The following is an 18118-nucleotide window of genomic DNA, read 5'->3' as shown; positions in this document are numbered from 1 at the left end:
GGTCTAGAGCAGCGGTTCTCAACAGGGAACAATTTTGTCCCCTCAGGGGGCATTTGGCAACGTCTGGAGATATTTTTGACTGTCATGACTGGGAAGAGGGTGCTACTGGCATCTAGTAGGTAGAGGCCAGGGGTGTTGCTAAATATCCAACAATACACAGGACAGCCGCCCCACGACAAAGAACGATCTGGATCAACATGCCAATAGTGCCAATCTAAATCAGTGGTTCTCAAACTACAGTGTGCACCAAGACTACACGGAGAGCTTGTTAAATCCCACATTTCTGGGCCCTATCTTCAGAATTTCTGTTTCTGTAGGTCTGGGGAAGGACCCAAGAATGTGCATCTCTAACAAGTTCCTAGGTGATGTTGCTAATGCTGATTTGGGGACTCTGTATAACCTCTATATTCATTTTCAAGCTTAAAAATCTCTGAGTTATGTGAATTGTTTTCAGTTATATAAAATTTTGAGTGGAGAGTTATTGAGTTTATATTTATGTCATTTGCCAACAGTTAGGCCCAGTTAGAGAGATGTGTAGAATTAAGCCACTTACAAAATTTTAAAAGTAAGTCACCAAAGTGCTGTCCCAAATTTCAGCTACTGCCTCTGGATGTCCTTTTCCTTAATGGCCAAAAGTAATGTCACATTTAAGTTCTAGGTGCAGGGAATTACTGGCACTTTCTTTGAAATTCAAATTTGTCACAATAAGTCAGCCCTTTGTCACTTACCAAACAATCAATGTTCTCAATTAAGTGGTAATGACATTAATAATGCATTCACTTGACGATAATTGTGCTATGATATCTGTACCGTGCATGGATATATTTCTATTAAGCTTGATTTTCCTTCCAAATAGGCAGAAGTCTAGTTCTATTCTTTCCATCTTAAGAGGGGTTTGGGGACTTAAGGTGGGTTAAAGGAATCCTTGATGATGTTGGAACACGGAAGACAGGCAGAGAAATTATGAGGACCAGAATCACAGAGCACAAAATAGAAAAGATTCATAATGCCTTGCAAGTACACTTATTCACTCTCTTACTAATTCATTCTTTTTTTTATTCAAGAAGATATATGATATATATATATATATGATTATGGTGTCTGGCTAATCACCATTTTCAGAATTTATAGAAAAAGGCATAAAGTATGCTATAAAGAAATGGGAGAAGAGAAATAATTTGAGCATTGTTAAAAGGGATAAGATTTGCTAAGAGAGGTTGTATAATGTATTAAAAAAACCAAGCAGGGCTTCCGTGGTGGCGCAGTGGTTGAGAATCTGCCTGCCAATGCAGGAGACACGGGTTCGAGCCCTGGTCTGGGAAGATCCCACATGCCATGGAGAAACTAGGCCCGTGAGCCACAACTGCTGAGCCTGCGCGTCTGGAGCCTGTGCTCCGCAACAAGAGAGGCCGCGATAGTGAGAGGCCCGCGCACCGCGATGAAGAGTGGCCCCCGCTCGCAGCAACTAGAGAAAGCCCTCACACAGAAACGAAGACCCAACACAGCCAAAAAAAAAAAAAAAAACCAAGCAGATTTCATTGTATTCGTGAAGTCTGAGAACATCTTGCCCAGAGGCAGGGGGATGGATAAGCCGGCTGGCATCTCAGGAAAAGTCCATTTTTGCTTCTTGAACAGGCAGAATAATATTATACTTTGCACAAAAGGATGATATAGTTTTCATTTAAAAAGAACCCAGAATTGTGAAAAAGGAGGAGATATTATATCACAACCCTCTATTTAAGCTGCAACATTTGAGAAAACAAGCTTAAAAAAATCGGTAACAGCACGGTATTGAAATTGCCTTTTTACTTGTCTCTCACTGGGCGGGAACCTCATCTCAAATGGCCAGTGAGTCTAGCAACCAGCACACATCTGGCGTGGCAGGAGCTCAGAGCTGCTCACTACATGAAGATGCTCTATCTGTCCCTTATATTTACATACAGACTTTCAGCTTTCACAGGACACCATTTGACTGGTACCTTGATTCTATCAGTAAAGAACTGAAAAAATTTATACTAGGAAAAGGGAACATGTGGACTTGTCTAAGAGAAAAATAAAAACTTCTAATATTGAAAAACATCTGGAAAGTTCATAACAGAAGAATAATGAAATAGAAGAATCAATGAAAAACTATAGATTCTGCAGACCCAGTTTTGGCTGTTCTCAGGTGCTCTCTCCCTAAACATTGCGATGGGCTCTTATACTAATTTTAGATCAGTCAGAACTTTGTATTTCATCCTCACGTTGCCTGGTAAAATCGTCATTATTACGCACTGAAAATGTTGTTCTGTTCACCTTATCACCCTACTTTACCCATCTTCGGGGCTTCAAGTATGTAGGGCTTTGAATCTGTGGTCCATGGACCACAGACTTCAAAGGGTCCAGGGATGAAGCTCTATTTCAGTACAATTAGTTTCCTTTATAATCCTATGTATTTTATTTCACACATTTAAAAGCATTATTCTGAGAAGAAGTCTACAGGCTTCACCAAGATGGCCAAAGAGGTCCACGGCACAAAAGTGGTTACAAACACCAAAATGCCTTGCCTGAAAGAGGCTTTCTTATTACCTTTCTTCCTCATAAGCTACAGAGCCAATTTCTCATACCACGTGTATTTTATTTTCTTTCCAGAAGATTGATTATCTAACCCTAACTGGCTGATTATTTCCTAGGTCTCAAATGGAACTAAAACGCCCCCAGAAAACGGTACTTCTGCCATCATTTTAACAATTACTAAATTATCCACAATTTGTCTAGAGTAAAAGTAATTTTGCATTACATTGACCATTGAGGTTAGAAGATCTTTAGCGTTTAAAAATCTTCATTTTTAGAGTTATGTCTTGTCCGAAGGTTTGTGTTCCCCCCACCAAACTTATATGTTGAAACTCTAACCTTGGGACCCTCATGACGGGATTAGCATCCTCATAAGAAGAGGAAGACAGAGAAACCTCATGCTTTCTGAGGGCATGCACCAAGCAAAGGCCATAAAGAGAGAGCACAGTGAGAAGACAGACGTCTGCAAATCAGGAAGAGAGCCCTCACCAGACACTGAATCTATCAGCTCCTTGGTGTTGGACTTCCCAGCCTCCAGAATGGTGAGGAATAAATTTTTTGTTGTTTAAACCACCCAAATCCATGGTGTTCAGTTATAGCAGCCAGAGCTGACTAAGACAAGCTCCCTCTCATTTACAGGCCTTTATCAGCAACACAGGGTTCACCAGGACCAACATGCTCTTATAAAATAGTAACTCTCTAAAGAAAGCATTACTTTAAAAAATTTTATTTTATTGAAGTAGAGTTGATTTACAATGTTGTGTTAATTTCTTCTGTACAGCAAAGTGACTCAGTTATACATGTATATATAGATACATATATATATACATATACATATATGTATATATATATATATATACAAATTCTTTTTCATGTTCTTCTCCATTTGGTTTGTCACAGGATATTGAATATAGTTCCTGTGCTATACAATATGACCTTGTTGTTTATTCATCCTATAGATAATAGTTTGCCTCTACTAATCCCAAATTCCCAATCCTTCCCTTCCCTACCACCCCCTACCCTGGGCAACCACAAGTTTGTTCTCTGTATGTGTGAGTCTGTTTTGTTTCGTAGATTAATTTATTTGTGTCGCATTTTATTGATAGATTCAACATATAAGTGATATCATATGGTATTTGTCTTTCTCTTTCTGACTTTGCTTAGTATGATAATCTCTAGGTCCATCCACGTTGCTGCAAATGGCATTATTTCATTTAAAGAAAGCATTCCATTTTAAATACTATTTTTCATTGTGGTTCAAGAAGATACCAATGGATGCAAAGAAAGAAATCCCACGTGCTCCATTTCTTTACCACTCAACCCTGCTGCCATCATTAGCTAAGAGGCAAGGGAGGAATGACTTCATGCAGCTGACTTAATGCATATGGTTTAATACTCCAGCCTCGACTCTTAGGTTTCTCTCCTCTAAACATCTCAAAATTCTGCATCTGGACAAACAGCTAGATCATTTATAGATAGAGCTGCAGGATGTCGATCTACTCTGAGGCTGAGTTCACCATGTCAAGCTCAACGCCTTTCACTAGCAGCTTTGTTTATTCCTGTTGAAACCGCAACGGCTTCAAGGCTGAATACCATGGTATAACTAGAAGAAACAGAAGTTTTATATCGAGACAAAATTTCCTCATCACAACATCTCTCTCTTCCCATGAAAACACCATGATCAATACCTTTCTTTACCTTTCTTTCTTTGCTAAACAATCATGTTTGTATCAGGAAACACACATTCTCACCACTAGCCAGGAGAACAAGACTGGGGCTTAAATGGCCCTTCTTACTTTCAACTTCAGCGTAAATTAAGAAGCTGAAGATCAAGTTTGACAGAAGTTCAAGATGGGTAAATGCCAATGAATAATATTCAACATTCATGAGACGGAGGTAGTCAAGCAACTCTTTGAAGACCACGCAGCTTGTGGTGGAAATCCAGGCTCTTCTTGAGAGCTTCTGGAATATCCAGTGTAGCCTGCAGATGCAATGAGGGGGTGGGGGTGGGGGTCACACAGCCCCTTAGACAGGTTTCCTTTTCATATTCTTTCCTTTGCCACTGAATCCCTCTGCTTGGCTTCCCCCAACCTGGTGCCCCTAATTTAGCCCCCTTTCCTTTATTCAGATCCAAGTCCTGCACCTTCACCATAAAAATCAGACTCCTAGGGCTACGGGGACTTAAAAAGCCCCGCCTCCACCCCTACCTCCCATTAGGTCTGGACTGATTGAAAGAGAAGAGAACCGAGCACTTGCCCTCATGTTTGTCACAGTATTTTCGTGTGTACTGTTTTATTTGATGGTCACGTCCACTCTGTGTGCAATGCGGGCCAAGAGTGGTTCTCCCAGCTTAGAGCAAGCAGAAAAGCAGCTGTAGGGAAGCATCAGTTCCACTCATCTCCTGGTCTGTAGGTGGAATGACAGTCACCCTGCGTGGTCCTGATACCCTTTGGAACACTCTTCCTGACCCACTTGGGAGAGATAAGAACACTGCCTTTCAGTGGGAGAGATGTGGAGCTTTCTTTTGCAATCCTGTAGAATGCCCAAGAATCCTTTTTATTTCCTCTTCTGATGGCCTTCAAATACTTTCGGCATGGGGCACACGAAAGTATGAAGGAGAACACCTGCAGTGGCCTCTTTGAAGTTAAACTTGACACTGCCTCATAGGAAGCAATGAAAATTCAGGCTCATGGGCCGATTTGATCGGGTCCACTTTCTGTTGTCACTGGATACATTCCCATCCTACTTTGGCATGAGCTTAAAACGGAGACCTCAGTAGCCAAAGACCAAGAGGAGAAAGGAACATTAAGTCATAGAAAACTGCCAAGCACACAATTGACTAGGCACTGGTCTTGGATTTTCTGCACACTTAGAGCTTTCACAATAGCTGCGGCTCCAAAGCTGTACTGAATAGCATTCTGAGTTGGGACAGGAATACGTCATGGTATCAGAAGCACCGGATGCATGATGTCCTTCAGGTTTTAAGAACGTCTTTTAGTTTGTCCCAAATCTAGAAAACAAGTTTTCACCTAGGTGGCCAGAGGGAGCAAGTTGTGGCCCCAGGTAGTAAAAGGAAGGCTGGGTGAAGTTGGGAGTTGGATGAAGCAGCCGGTGGTTGGAAACCCACAGAAGACTCATTTCCTGGTCCCGACAGGAAACGAATCATGATGGGCAGAGCCAGGCTTTTTAAATCAACATTCATGAGTTTTCTCCTCTACCGCCTGTATCTGAATATCTGCATTCCTAACTGCCTGGAAAGCAGGCCACCCTCTTTTGTTGTCAGCTGTCCTGGGAAGCAAAGTTCTGGAGCTAAAGTCTGTGGGATCCCATCTACCTTCTGAGAGTGTGTGGCAGCAAGATTTTTAACCCCTTGCGATTATTTGGTTGAGGCACTCTTCCATGAATCAACTTAATACCTGTTTATTCCACGGCTATTAAAAGTCTCCTGAAAGCCACCGAAGGATGTTGTTTTTTTTTTTTTTTTTTAACCATGCTCCTAGCAGTGAATAGTCCTGCCTTTTTCTGCCGATATAAGCAAGCCTGTGGTTGACTGCCAAACTGAAAATTCCCAGGCTGAGGCAAGTACACTATAGCAGTGTTGTTCAAACTATGAGTCCCAACCCATCCGTGGGTTGTGAAATCAATTTAGTGGGGAGCAAGAAGCACCTTTTGACAAATGAAACAGAGTAGACTGGAAGGCAGCAGAGTTCACTGCGCTTACTAAGAGTAAGGGTTGTTTTGTGAAGCTCTCGTCTGAGTTTGCAGACACACGCCGCTTGCAGGCTCAGTCATTATGGAAAACGTATTTCTTACTGTGAACTGTGGTCATCGTTTTGAAGGCCACTGTGCCAAAGCCATGCCAGAAATGCTGAAAGGAGTGACTTGCTTAGGGAAATAAAGCCCTTCTGATTTCTGACTGTCGTCCAGAGTGCTGGCTAAGAAAAGGGAGGGGCCCAGGAGACTCACAAAAACTGGACACGAGCCCAGGATGGGGTTTCAAGCCAGAGGCTTGCTGGCCAACTGGGAGGGTTGGCAAGTGGACAAACAAGGGTTTATGACTGTTGCTTATTAGCTGCATGAAGACTAAGGAATTTTTAAAGAAATCGAGCACATAGGATTGAAAGCATCAGCTAGATCTCCAGGTATGCAACTTCAATTTGAGAGGGATCGTTCATCAACTGTGGGGTTGACGATTTGCACCAAGTTCCAAATGCTTAGTAAATGCAAGCAAAAGTGTAAGTGTGCTTGAGATGCATATTCTATTAGGTTGAACTGTAGAACATGGCCACGATCTGGTCATTTTCACCTACAGAAATTGCAATTTTATATGGTTCCGCCTTCAAAGAACCTGCTTTCCAATTTCTCTTCAGGTAAAATAGTCAGTGTGTGTACGTCTATCTATCTATCTATCCATCGTTTTTGTTGGTGGGGGTGACTAGGCGATAAGGATTAAAATACGAATTTGGGGGCTTCCCTGGTGGCGCAGTGGTTGAGAATCTGCCTGCCAATGCAGGGGACGCGGGTTCGAGCCCTGGTCTGGGAAGATCCCACATGCCGCGGAGCCACTAGGCCCGTGAGCCACAATTACTGAGCCTGTGCGTCTGGAGCCTGTGCTCCGCAACAAGAGAGGCCGCGATAGTGAGAGGCCCGCGCACCGCGATGAAGAGTAGCCCCTGCTCGTCACAACTAGAGAAAGCCCTCGCACAGAAACGAAGACCCAACACAGCCATAAATAAATAAATAAACAAATACTTTTAAAAAAAATACGAATTTGCCTTTCAGAAATGAAGCAAAATGTAAATATTATTTAAGCTACAGTAGAAGGAACAAAAACTCAGAGTTTGGGGGTTTTGGCTATCATGCTGAAAAATCTAAAATCTCTGCAACTTTACCTACAGATTCTCCCCCTCCCTCCCAGCAAAGACGTTCAATGTCTCTCATAAACAACTTCCTAATTTTCCAAGGCAATGCTTATCTTGTCTCCCCTGATTTTTAACTGTGGCAGACAGCATTTTTATTCTTTTGGAGATTATTTCCTAGTAGAAAAGAAATAAACCAAGCTGTACTTCCTTTTTATTTCCTCAGCTGCCCAGAAATGTGTCTGCAAGGCAATCAAGTTTTCCATAATGTCTGAGCTAGAAAATAAATGAGCCAAGAAAAATCCCAAAACACTGGCAGAAAGAAAAATATTTGGTGCTTAGTTGTGTTTCTTTTTAGATAGGAAGGAGGGGAAAGAAATCTTCCAGAAAGTTTGCTAAGTTACTTTAATGAAATGCAATGCATGCATCTCTCTTCATGGGCCATGCGGCTCTCAGGGTGCAGCTTGTCTGCTCTGGGCCCTTCTGAAATGTTGGAATCGACACAAAAGGCATCTTGTCGACAAAATGTTCTTTCAGGTCAGCATCACATCCTGGGCATGTTCCCTGTAAACCTCGAAAACTATATTCAAAAACATTCTGAAACAAAAAGGTTATGAATCAAAGTTCTTCCTTAGATATTCAAAGTATTTTCATCATTAAAGGTGCTATTTTTCTGGCAACTCAGTTCAATGCCTACTCTAAGAGACAGGGTGCACCATTAAGTGGTTAAAATACCCTAATTAATCAGAAATGGAAACAAACATTCTTTCTGACAAGCGGAGCCTGATTTTTCCAGCAATTGTTGATCCTGGGCTGGTGTTCAAACCAGTCACAGCAGCAGAATCGTACGGCAGTGACTAACCTTGGAACCTTCACTTGCAGATTCCAAAGCTGTCATCTGGCCCTAGAAGCTAAGATTTTTCTCTGCTCTCAGGCATGAAAGAAAGGCCCCTAAAATGGTTCTCTTGAAATTTTTCTGGCTAACTGACTGTAGGTAAGTGGCATAAGGGACCCGGGATGTCATAAAACTGAGCCTAACCTTTCACGCTGCATGAGGATGGGTTATCTGTCCTGCTCACTTGTGATTAATTGAGCAAAAGACATCAGTTGGTCACCTGTGTTTTCCTTTACACGTCACCACTCTCAGCTTCCCTCTGGGGACCTCGCTAACGCCTAGGGAGATCCACAAGATCGTTTTCCTCCTGCAACAGGAGGTCAGACGCCAAACGGTTCATGAACCCAAAGTTCAAGGAAACTCAACTGAATCCTCACCACACAGTGGTTCAAGGACTTTAGAAGAAAGGCATTTTAAATACTGGGCTCTGTCACCTCCTTTATTAGGGCTCTGCTTGGACCTGCCTTGAAAATAAGTTGCAAACTTGCTCTCAAAGCTCTATCCGTCCCCCTGTGAACACGTGGCTCTTTCCCTCGTACGCTGTCAGTAAGAGCATGAGTTAGTCCAGCATGTTGGCCACATCTGTCAGAATTCTAGGTGCATATGGCCTCTGACCCCGCAATCCCACCTCTTGGAATTTATCCCACGGACACATTCATTCATATATATATTCATGTGTATATAATATACACATTCACTGTGGCTTGTGTGACATGACAACAGTCTGGAAACAAATGTCCATTAACAGAAGACCCAGTGAGTAAGTTTTGGAACATCTAATCATTCTACTAGTATGTGGCTCTTAAAAAGATAGTAACATAGAGCAAAATAAAGTATAGAGAGGTATGGAAAAATGTCAAAGTGTTGTTAGTTAAGGAAAAAGTAAGTCACAGCACGATATATAGAGGATGATTCCATTTGTGTAAAAGATATATATAGGTATGATCTATCTATCTATCTATCTACCTCAATCTGTCTATATCTGTGTATCTATCTTTGCATCTATGTATCTATCTATCCACCTCTGTCTCTGTCTATCTCTATCTATCCATTTCTATCTCTATCATCTATGTATGTACGTATGTATATATCTATCCATATCTATCTATCTATACATCCATCCATCTCTATCTGTCTATATCTATCATCTATGTATGTATGTATTTATCTATCCATATCTATCTATACATCCATCCATCTCTATCTGTCTATATTTATCTATCATCTATGTATGTATGTATCTATCCATCTCTATCTCTGTATCTATCTATCCATTTCTATCTCTATCTCTATCTATCATCTGTGTACGTATGTGCGCACTTTCTCTCTCTCTCTCATTAAAGGACAGCTACTCCTGAAACATGTGTTTCATTGAGATGTAAAACTGTGCTTGCTGGTATCCAACTGTTTCCCCAGCAAGTCTGGAAAAAAGGATTTTGGCAGCACGCTTATGTAGATTGATTAAATTACTTCCTTTGCAGAATTTGATGGAGTGGGGAATGAGGAAGGATGACTCAAGAGCACAGGGTAAATGAACTAAAGAAAACAATTGCTGTCTGGGGCTGAAAACCAACAAAATGCTGTGGAAGAGGGATGTCTGGCTTGGGGGGGAGCAAACTCATCCCGAAGTCCTGAGCCTGTTAAGCCAGGCTGAGGCGCTCTCCTGGACTTTCTTTGACAGGTAATATCTTGTAGTGGCTTTGAAGTCAGGATGTCCTGGGTCCCAATGCAGCTCCATTTCCTACTAGCTGCGCAACCTCAGGCAATTTACTTAACCTCTCTCAATCTCAGTTTCCCTAGCAGTAAACTGGGGATCTTCACTGTCTCATCTCACAGAGGGCTTGTGAAGGCTGAATGAGACCATCTGTAAGGAGTTTCCCCTAGTGAACCATAATGGTAACAGGTGTCATGGTTTTGTCTTTGTAAATAATACTGTAAGTACACTCTGATAAAACAATACCAGAATACTACAAACATGGGATTTTAGCTTCAAATTTGGACCAGTTCCCCTGCTTTCTGGCCATTTCACTGATCTATGGTTCTCAGATCATGTAAAACTTCAGTGTCCCCGTAAACCACGTTGACCCGTTTCAATAGAAAAGCAGAAATTTGGCCAAAGTTAAATATTTTAATTTATTTAAAATTTAGCAAATTTTACCAATTTTCAAAAAAAGTATACCATTGGATAGAATTTCTCAGCTGTCAAGTTTTGTGTGTTTGTTTCTCGTAATTTTTTGTAATTACCACACTCACTGGCCTGTCCCAGAATCAAGTGTAAAATCTTAGTTAATTTCACCCCAAATCAGGTGCGTTACTTTTGAACGTTTCCTGCATCGTTATGTGTTGGTGCTCTAAGAGTTTGATGGCTTCCAGACATTCTGACAGCTGCACGGATTTGAGACTGTGTCAAGACAGGCTGTTAACTAAGCTGTTGAGCTTTCCCTAGACTCTGGAACCACCCTCACCGGCACTCTCCCATCATACGCAGGGCCCTCCCATCTGGGGCTGTGCCCTTGGGAAGACAGACCCTTCAGTCAGAGAGAGCAATGAAAAATCACCTAGAAATGTCCTTCTCCTTCTCACTAAGGACACCCGAGCTCACTACAGTACTCTATTATTTTTATTTAAAATTATATGTCATGTTCAACATACAGAAAAGTGTGCAAATCAATATAACAAAACCCAAGGACATGCCACTTCAATGGATCAAATCTTATCATTTTGCCACGTTGCTGAATTTATTGTTTATCAGTCCCAGGCACATTTTTATTCTGTTTAAATATATGGTAATCTATTCTTTTACTAATTCAACTTCAGAGAAAATGAGGCCGGATTAATTCAGTTCTCTCAAATGGAACTTAGGTGCATGGTATCATTTCCTGAGCCTGGCAATGCTGGCACTGTGTTCTCAAAGGTCATTTAAATAGGCTGTGTCCAGGCTATGACCAGGGCAGCAAAGTGGATGCCACAGTGAAGTCTGAATCATCAAGTTCAGTTTGTACTAACCGCTGATCCCGCACAATTCCTCCATCCTGCGTGTCTTGGGCGATCTGACTTTGCCACGCCTTTCATCAGGAGCCGGAGTGGATTTCCCCTCCCTCTGAGTTCGGGTGACCCTTGCTCTGATCACTGGAGTGCAGAACTGAAATTCTGCCCCTTCTGAGACTGCACTTTCCGAGGCTTTGCAGCTCCTACTCTCACATTATTTCAGAAGTCAGCCACCACGTAGGAAGTCAGTCCACCCTGAGGCAGCCACGATGTAAGGAAGCCCAAGCTGGCCGCGTGGAGAGGCCACGTGAAGAAAGAGAAAGGTCTGGCCGGCCCCTGTTAGTCTGGTCATCCCAGCCGAGATAAAAGACATGTGGGTGAAGAAGTTACCTAGGATGTTGCAGCTCCAGCAGACACCACCCAGAAATACCACCCAGGTGAGCCCGGCCAGACCCCAGATCACAGGAAGTAAGAACTTGTTGTTTAAAGCCACTAAGTTTTGGGTGGTTTGTTGTACATCACTGAGTAGCTGAAACACCCAGCCTCTCTGATAGTTAAGAATAAGCACATAACCCAATTCTGGCCAGTGAGATGTCAAAGGCAGTTTGCTAGAGATAGTGTGTGTGTGTGTGTGTGTGTGTGTGTGTGTGTGTGTGTGTGTGTGTGTGTGTGTGTGTGTGTGGCAGGGTAGGTTTCTGGAAGAGGTGTTTCTTCCTGTAATGAAGACACATGAGGAGAAACTGCTTCTCTTCCAGGCTTCAGACGCAGTTGTTGCAAACAGGATGCCCAGAGATGTGCTAATTTGTGACACTGAGGGGACAAGCCTGGGGATGAAAGGCATGTAGGGGAGGGGAGGGCAGAGCAACAAGATGGCATCGGGATGGTCGGGTCCCACCAGAGAATTAACAAACTCTAAAACCAGCGACCTCCGCAGTCCTTGCTTTGTGAGATAACGCTCCTTTAAGTCACTTTTGGTCTGGAATGCTGTAATTTTCTGTCCAGTAACTCAAACACTATTGATATGTGACCCGGGTGAATAGAGAGGAAACTTCCCCTTAACACCAGCTGGATATTACTTTCTAATCAACAGTCTAGCTCTCAGCACCATCACCCAAGGTGCTAAAAGAAACAGGATAGACATGTCTTCGCTCAAACGTACGAAGATGAATTGCCTGTGAGTTCAAAAAAATCCTGTTAGCTTTCCGAAATACCACGTCCAAAAAATGTCCCCGTAACTATGACACCAACACACATTCCCCACATAATGGTATTTTCAATGTTGCCCCAGGTCTGAAAACTCACCTCCTCGGTTTCTGGAAACCCAATTTAAATGTATAAAGAAATCTGATATTCTCTACAGGAGGTCAAGCGTGGGCACATCATTCTATTACTGAAACCAGCTCAAGATACCAGAGAAAAATTTGAACACATATAAGAAACATTTTGAAAAGCTAAATAATTCACATCAATGCATGATGTTTGACAGCCCTAACCACAAGTATGTATATGCAAAAGATGCAAATGTTCATTTTTTCTTTTTCGAATATTTAAAAACACAATAATACGTAATTACCGTACAGTAGCAGGCAGTTAAATGGCTACAAGTGTATGCACTGAGGTCCTGATTTGCATGCAAATTCCTCACCTGATATTAAGTTGAGTGATTAGATGGTGCTTTGATGGCCACCTAACTTAGCATTTTAAGTATAAACACAAGTTCTGTTCAGAAGTCAAGTTTTCCATTTAAGATAATTACTGTGCCATGAGCTTTCTACTTACAAATTTTCTTTCGGTAAGTTTGCTTAGTAGAACGGCACCGAATGGCTGGCTATTTTGTACTTTTGGGAAATCAACTGAAATCTGCTAGCCTCCCTCATTTTCTTTGACCCACACAAACAAGAACAGTGAAAGTGGGCACATGTCACAGCATGGAGTGTTATGAGGCCAGCCTGGGGTTCCTGAGGTTGAGGTCCCAGGTCAGGGCCTACTGTGTGTCCTTGGGCCCAATCACTGAACTTCTCCAGTTGTCAGGTTTCCCATCTGCAAGGGAAACACAGTATCCAGTGCTGTCCGGTAGAATTTACTCTGATAATGGCAATGCCCTATACCCGCACCGTCCAATATGGTAGCCATTAACCACACGTGGTTGTTGAGCACTTGAAATGTAGCTAGTGTACTCTGTATAAAATAGACAACTAATGAGAACCGACTGTACAGCACAGGGAACTCTACTCAATGCTCTGTGGTGACCTAAACGGGAAGGAAATCCAAAAAAGAGGGGTATATATATATATATAGGTATTGCTGATTCACTTTGCTGTACAGCAGAAACTAACACAACATTGTAAAGCAACTATACGCCAGTAAAAAAAAAATGTGGCTAGTGTGACTGAAGAACTGAATATTTAATTTTGTTTTATTTTATTACTTCACATTTAAATTCAATAGCCACCTGTGACTAGTGGCTGCAGTATTAGACAGCACAGACCCCTTCTTAGGTAAATGTTGTTTATTGCTTCCGCCTCAACCTTCCACTTAGTCTTCTCTTCCCTACATTCACTCTCCCCCCCCCCCCACAAGCTCTCCAATGTTTTTATATTTCGCTTAGAATTAAAGGTCAGGTACTCCTCCATTGCCATTCCCGCGTAGAGTCAAGAGCGCAGAATTAACCTGCAGCATTAACCCGCGTCTTGAAATGGAGAAGAGCTCCAGGTCTTAAGAGCTTCTTTGATCTTCCATTAGAGCCCCAGTTGGCGAGTCAGGAATTATTTGGATGGGATGAGAGCTGACATTTATCGAGTCAAAAGGCAGCACTGATGTGGCTTCCTATTTTAGGATAATGTCAGCTTCAGTTAGAAGCTCTACTGTCCAAAGGTTCTGCTAATAAACATGGCCACGTTGTCAGGAGGGGCCAGCTGTTTGCCGCACATCATCTCCTGTAATTACGTGGGGTGGTTCCTACCGTGTGCTAAGGTCCAGAACTGATCCGAGACTGGGAATGTGAGTAAGATTCTCTCCTCTTCTAGAAAGAGCCCAGGTCTAACAGACGAGCCTGGACGGTGTTCTGTAAGACTACGGGAGCAGAGATTAAGCAAGGAAAGGTTTCAGGAAGGAGGTACCACGTGGAGGGTGGTAAGGAGTTTATTAAAGCAGCAAGGACGGAGGGAGGCATTTCTGACCAAGGGGCATGGCTTCTTCAGGGCTGTCAGTTGATTAGGGCTAGCCATAAACTTAATATTTCAGTTTCAGGGAACAGAGCTAGACAGTAGTGGTGATTTTGCCATCTCTCACCAACTAGCTCTGTAACTACATGATTTCTCAAGTAGGTAAAACGATTCGAACTTTGGGTTCTGAATCTTTGCTTATTTCAAGGGGCAACTTCCCTTCCTTGATAAAGGACAAGAGGTCTACCCCTCCCCATCCCACTCAGCTGGACCTCCTGGTTATTGTCAAGGAAATTCTAAGGCCTGTCTGAAAAAAAGAAGTGTTCTGAAGGTACGAAGCGCAAGGTATAGAATTCATGGTTCAGAAAGGAGACAAAGAACTAGGAAGTTGGATAAACGGCAAGTACGGTCATTCGCAAGGCTGATTTCCCCATCAAAACAAAATCGTCTTTCATCACCAGAGTAACAATCCTGGCGTACAAACCTCACTTCTGAGAGTCTCGTGCTGACCTCTGGGAAACAGAGACATTTAGTCTCCGAGATGTTTGTTTTCCTACATTTCCTTTTCCTACAGTGAAGTCATTGGGGCAGATGAAATATACACGGGTGGTGTGGGCCTCCCTGGCGCGCTGCGGAAAGACATTTCTTCATTATTGCGATCATCCATTTAATTGCAGCACTTAGGTGCTTGTACAAGCAATTACCCTGCCCTCGCCCCTGCCATTTAGAAATTTACAGGCTAAAAGAAGGATGATGACTGAGACAGGATTATTAAGGCCCTATAAACAAATACATGCTCATTATAGAAACAGACAATAAATATTTGCCTTATGTGAAAGCCACCGGCTAACGTAAACGGTGGGTGGATGCTGGCAGATTTGGCTTGAGAAATGATGCCGTCCTCACCTGCTGCTGCTGAATCCCTACAGGAGGTTGTTTCCAAGCTCCTTCCCTCGTTTCAGACAGTTGTTCACAGACGTCGCTGTACATTTAGAATCATCTGGCAAGCTGTTAAAAATCTGGTCGCCCAGGTTACCCCCCCCAGACCAATTAAATTAGAAGCTCAGGGGTAACCCAGCCCTCAATATTTTTAAACTCCTCGGGTGATTCTAGCATGCAGCAAAGTTTAAGAACCTCTGCTGTAGACTTCAGAGCTGTCATTCCTAGTTTTGGAGATTTTAAAAAATACAGATTTCTGGGCCTCACCTCCACACCTACTGAATCACCATCTCCAGAGGTGAATTTTGACCTTTAATTTAAAAAAACTTCAAAGCCAGTCTGATGCCTGCCCTTAGTTGAAAACCTCTGTTTAAAGCACTGAATTTCAACTTCTCCTCTGGTGTGCATATGAACTGTGAGAAAGACGAAAATAAAAGAATATGGGCCATTAAAGACTAAGTAGAAGATATTACTTTCTGGGACATTTCTTTTTTTTTTTTTGGTTTCAACGTTTTATTAAAGTGCAACACGCTTAGAGACACATGCCCAGACTCTAAGTGTACAAACCATGTAATCAGCACCCAGCACCAAAGCTCCCCAGTCACCCAGGAGCCTCCCGTAGGGCGCCCCCAGGCCCCCTGGGAACCGCACACCTGATTTCTAACATTGCTTCTGCTTTTGAAAGTTTGATCTGTTTCCGTTATGAAACGGAGATATCAGGAGAGTTGGCCTATTTAGATGCAAATAATTATTGAGAGAGAGTTAAGAGGTCAGTAGTATTTTGAGGGCACATGGCCTAATACACCTCATACTGCCCTTTTTTTTCTTTTTTTACAAGTAATAAATTTTATTAGAAGTTGAGTATCTGTTAATTAGCAGGCAGCTATATAACTTAACTATAAAGCCACTACAATTCAAACATTGTAGCATTACTACATGAATGAGCACATATACAAATTAAACAGAAAAGAATATCCACAAATAGTTCTAAGTATGTCTGGGAAGTTTGATTGTGATAAAGTCAAGTTATAATCTTTAAAATTGATGCCTAGAAAACTACACACCCATTTAAAACTAAAGTCTGTACCTCACACTACATAACAAAATAAATTACACCAGTTGCACATGTAAGAAGCTTGCAAGTTGCCACTTTACCCTAACAAGATGCGTCTTTTACAAATGTTTTCTCCCACTCTGTGGCTTGTCTTTTAGTAAAAAAAAAAAAAAAAAAAAAAAAAAAAAATCTAGACACAGACTTTATATCCTTCATAAAAATTAACTCAAAATGAACCACAGACCTAAATGTAAAACACAAAACTGTAAAACTCCCAGCAGATGACATAGGAGAAAACCTAGATGACCTTGGGTACGGCAATGACTTCTAAAATATAACACCAAAGGCACAATCCATGAAAGAAAGAATTGATAAGCTAGACTTCATTAAAATAGAAAATTTCTGCTCTGTGAAAATCACTATCAAGACAATGCTCTTTTTTATGGTTATTCAAAACAAGAGGGAATTCCCTGGCGTTCCAGCGGATGGGACTTGGCGCTTTCACTGCTGAGGCTGGAGTTCAATCCCTGGTCGGGGAACTAAGATCCCACAAGCCGCACAGTGTGGCCAAAAAAAAAAAAAAAGATTGAGACTGACATATACACACTACTATATATAAAATAGATAACTGATAAGGACCTACTGTATAGCACAGCGAACTCCGTCTACTCAGTGCTCTGTAATGACCTCTATGGGAAAAGAATCTAAAAAAGAGTAGATATAGGTATATGTATAACTGATTCACTTTGCTGCACACCTGAAACTGACACAACATTGTACTAAACTAAATCAACTGTACCTCAATAAAAATTAAAAAATAAACAAATAAAATTTAAAAAAACAATAAAATAAGAAAGAAGAAAATGAGGGAAAAATACCTTCCCGGAGATTCACAGATTGTGAGTTATTGGGTACAATTTTCCAACACTTTATAACATGCACCCTAAGCCTTGTGACAGCTCTGTAGAGGTAAGAGCTGCTGTCACCTCCACTTAACTGATGAAAGCTTGGAGCCTTAGCTGGGAAGTGAGTAGCCAAGATTCGGCTGTCGGTCCCTCTTATGTGGAAGGCCCCTCCATGCCACACTCTCTCCCACATTTGTAACCAACTGAGAATTTAACCTCCTATAAGGATCAGCATGTAAAAGGTCTCCAGGCATTCACACTACGAATTTCGGATCATGGGCTGTTACTCATTTGGCTGCTTCTTTAAAAGTCTATTCCCTCAATACTTTATGGACTATCATTATTAAATCACATAGATGAGTTTTTAGTTAATGTGTGTTTTTTTTTTCTGATTAGAAAAGCAATTTATATTCATTGTAGACTAAGATAAAAATATAGAAGATATTAAGAATTGTGCATGATACCTAAGGGTTCTTTAAAAGTAAGATGTACCTTCAAGAGCCTAGCTGGGCAGTTTCCTGGAGGAAGGAGAGTCAGTTACTTACTTATGTTTGGGTTCTTTTCAAGAGATTTGATGTCAGTAATTTATTTCTCAGTATTTGTAAGTACTCTGGAGTTGGTACAGACCTGACACTCCATTCTATAGAGGATGCAAACAATTTGAAAGGATTGCTAACAATCTGATCTCAGGTTTCCATCGATTACCAGATGTACTGCATTTCCCCACAATTTTTTAAAAACAGTTCCTATGATCAAAGAAA

The 18118-nt window shown here is 41.7% G+C and overlaps 1 protein-coding gene across 14 annotated transcripts in view; it reads right to left on the bottom strand.

Annotated features, from left to right (window-relative positions):
• The window catches only part of THRB (thyroid hormone receptor beta), a 386050-nt gene that overhangs the window by 161671 nt on the left and 206261 nt on the right, over positions 1-18118 (bottom strand). The gene's annotated exons all lie outside the window — the stretch shown is intronic.

The sequence above is a fragment of the Balaenoptera physalus genome, assembly GCF_965194825.1.
Source record: "Balaenoptera physalus genome assembly, chromosome: 4".
NCBI lineage: Eukaryota > Metazoa > Chordata > Mammalia > Artiodactyla > Balaenopteridae > Balaenoptera > Balaenoptera physalus.
This window is presented reverse-complemented; position numbering and strand designations above follow the sequence as displayed.